We start from the raw sequence: 4,142 nt of genomic DNA on the forward strand, positions 1-4,142 counted from the left end.
TGGCCGATCAAAACGTGCAAAAAATAAAAAAAAAACAAGTAAGAGCAGCGCTGTCTTCGGCTATGCCGAAGACTTCATACCTTTCATGAACATCTGCAAATTTTACTTTGACAGATTACTGCTTTTGAATATATCTGCATACATCGATAGAGGAGTTACATACTTATATAAAAAATCGCATCTAAACAATCAGAGGTATAGAAGATATACTCTACATGGCACCAATCTAAGTGATTTTCACTGCTATGTGATCGGTATGTAAACCGGTAACACAATTTATTGGGTTTACTTTCCTACATAAAGGAGATATATGGCAAAAACTGGTATCTGAACAATCAGTGCTATAGGAGATAAAGCTTATACAGCATATGATTGATTTTCTCAGTAGACTTTGTATTATTATTTATAAAATATCTTACGAAATTTATCGGTTTTAGCTGTTCAAATAAAGGAGTTTTACCGTAAAATCCCATATCTGAACAATCAGATGTATGGAAGATATATGTTGTAGTCATCCGATCCTTGTTATATTCACTGTAAGTATTCTGTAAATAATGAGTGAAAGTGGTGCGAAATTTCATGTTCCTAGCTGCATAAATGGAGGAGTTATGATAAAAGGACCTCATATCTGAACAATCAGTTGTATGGGGTCTGCAGGTTATAGTGACCCGATCTTTGTTATTTACACTGTAAGTCGTCTGTTGATAATGAGTGAAAACAGCGCGAAATTTCATGTTCCTAGCGGTATAAATGAAGGAGTTATAACGAAAAATTGTATATCTGAACAATCAGTTGTATGGGGGCTATAGGTTATAGTGACCCGATCTTTGTAATTTTCACTGTAAGTATTCTGTTGGTAATGGGTGCAAGTACTGCAAAATTTCATGTTCGTAGCTGCATAAATGGAGAAGTTATAACGAAAAATCTCATATCTGAACAATCAGTTGTATGGGAGCTATATGTTATAGTGGTCCGATTCTTCCGGTTCCGACAAATGATTAATACATTATAAAAATACACCCACATACCAAATTTGATACGGATATCTCGAAAACTGAGAGACTAGATTGCATACAAACAGACAGACAGACGGACAGACGGACAGACGGACATGGTTAAATCAACTCAGCTCGACGTTCTGATCATATAAGTATACATTTTAATGGGTCTATCTCTTTTTGTTCTGGTACTTACAAACATCGGACCAAAGTTATAATACCATTTCATGGTCATGAAAGGTATAATTAGGAAACCGCTACTAAACTAATAAATTCCAGTAAAAAAAAGGACGTGATAAACTGTATGAAAAAAAGAAAATGTGATAAACTGTGTAAAAACTGAAATCTCATAATAAAAAACACAAAAAAAAAAAGGAATAAAGGAAAATGGACGGAAGAAACTAGGTAAGTAATACAAAACTAACTCTTCTCTTAGTAATATTGCTATTTAAAAAAACTATATAGTTCAAAACTTATATGTACTTTGAAAACTCTCTTAATACCTAAACTAAATGCGTCATGTAAAACTCAATAAAACTTCAACTGAGCAAAATTCCGAATGAATACAATAAAATTACTCAATAAAACTCCAACTGAGCAACATTTCTACTGAATAAAAAAACTTAATAAAACTAGAGTGATTCTTCTTTCTTCATCCACTGCTGGTAGGACTCTGGCTACTTCAATCCTCTCCTGTGCACTTGTGTAGGTTCGGCTCACTCTAGAGCAGGTGGTCAGCGTCTTACGTTGATCCTCGCTTAGACACCAAAATCCGATTTTGTTGCTGGTGGCCTATGGAAGTGGGCATCTCTCACCAACGTATCTGCGACTTTCCGTCCAGTAGTAGTGGTATATGAGCGATGCTTCTTGTCCCAAAATTTGGTGGTTGGGTGACACAGATGCTCCTGTGCAAACAGATGTTGCTGTCAATTTTATAGCAGCGACGTCTTTGTTTCTTCCTCCGTGGGGGTCACAATAACTCCTCCAGGTATTGGCTAGACTGCAGAAAAAGGTAGGTGAAGGTCCTTTTGCAATTCCTCGGCGGGCGACCTGAAAAAAAAACAAAACACACACATTTTAATAGTTATGCGGATTTTGGCGGTGCCGCGCTTGTGTACACGCACATACATTTAACTTGCACAGATAACATTAGCCATTGTATATCCAAGATATATTTGATTCTAAGGAATTTATGGCAAACGTGTAACTGCCTACCAACTAACATAAAACTTAAATTAGTACGGTCTCTTATTGTCCCCAACATTTCGTATTTCGAAATGGTTTATTGTAATCGGGACAGTGAATCCAAGAACAAATTAAATATAGCCTTAAATAATACAGCCAGATTTATTTACGGTAAAAGAAAGTATGACCACATTTCAGAGTTCACAAAAAGCATCTTAGGCTCGAACTTGGAGAGCTATCTGAAGATTCGTAACATCTTATTTTTGTATAAGTTAATTAGATACCGCCAACCATGCTATCTTTACCGAAAACTGAACCTGGTTCAATCGTCTCGCACCCATAATATTATTGTACCTAGGTATAAAACTTTAACAGCGTCTAGATTTTTTTTTTAGTGTTGTCAGAATCTGGAACTCCTTACCAACCACAATTAAATGTATAACAATGTTTGGATGCTTCAAAGCGGCAGTTACAAGTCTTTTTAAGTAAAATCCTTCTACCTTCCCTAAAACTCCTCTCCTAAAATATTATCTTTATCTATTATCGTCGAGCTGAGTTGATTTAACCATGTCCGTCTGTCCGTCTGTCCGTCTGTCTGTCTGTTTGTATGCAATCTAGTATGCTTTTTTTTTGCACAACTATTACTTATAATTAAATATTGTTGTTACCATCACAATATTTTTCTGTACTTTATCTAATTAGATTTTAGTTGAAGTTAATTTTGTAATTTTTTTTTTTGGATTATTTGTACACTGAAAAGACCTCGCGTTTTACTGTACTCGAGAAGTTAATAAATTGAATTGAATTGAATATATTCACTCAAATCTCCTGTGCGTGCACGTACATAAGCATTTAGGTATGTCAAATTATTTCTTATGGCGGCACTAGTAACACAAAACACTTGATTTCTACACCTTTAATATGAATCTTTAGAACTTACCTCCTATTCCAGTTAGGCAAATTCGACGATAACAACAAATTTACTTCACCGGATGGTAGGCGATATATGTATGTACGGGACCGCTAGATGTACACCGTTTTATTTTATATTTTTTTTACAAACTTTTTTTTTTCAAAGAACTGCACTTTCACTTGGCACCTTCAAATAACATGTCACCACTGTAATGAATCCGTTGGCCATCTTTATATACGGGTGTCTCTTCTTCTTCTTCTTAATTGGTGCTGAAACCGCCTAAGCGATTTTGGCCGAGTCCAAAACAGCACGCCAGTCATTTCTCTTCTGTGCTAACTGACGCCAATTGGAAATGCCAAGTGAAGCCAAGTCCTTCTCCACCTGGTCTTTCCAACGCAGAGGAGGCCTTCCTCTTCCTCTGTTACCAGCATCGCGGCCCGCGTTGAATACTTTCAGAGCAGGAGCGTTTCTGTCCATCCGAACGACATGGCCAAGCCAGCGGAGTCGCTGAATTTTAATTCGCTGCACTATGTCTATATCGTTGTAAAGCTCATACAGCTCATCGTTAAATCGTCTGCGATATTCGCCATCACGGGTGTCTAGGTCAACAAATTTCACTCAGGCGGACCGCATTCGGCTCAACGGTCCCACGACCAGATACCGCATTCACACTCACGCCGCTTCACCGATGCATTTGTTGCTAGTGCTACATGTCCCAATCTTGCCCGCTACACATGTTGCTGGCGCTACATGATACAAAGTTGTCCACAACATATGTTGCCGGCACTTCCGTGGCATTATGGCTACCATGTTTGCACTAACACATGCTCACACTCACACTTCCGCTCAAGTAAAGGCGTGCGTATCAAGTTTAATAATTGAATGAAGTAAAATACCTGATATTGAATGATAAAATATCTGATATTGAACAAAGTAAAATAACTGATATTGAATGAAGTAAATAGCTCTAAAAAAATCGAATTTTCTTGATCAACAACGCACTCAAAAAACAGAATCACTATTCCTCTGCTATTTACCATAGCAGC

Source organism: Rhagoletis pomonella, unplaced genomic scaffold (genome assembly GCF_013731165.1).
Source record: "Rhagoletis pomonella isolate Grant_MI unplaced genomic scaffold, Rhpom_1.0 Rhpom_scaffold_04295, whole genome shotgun sequence".
NCBI lineage: Eukaryota > Metazoa > Arthropoda > Insecta > Diptera > Tephritidae > Rhagoletis > Rhagoletis pomonella.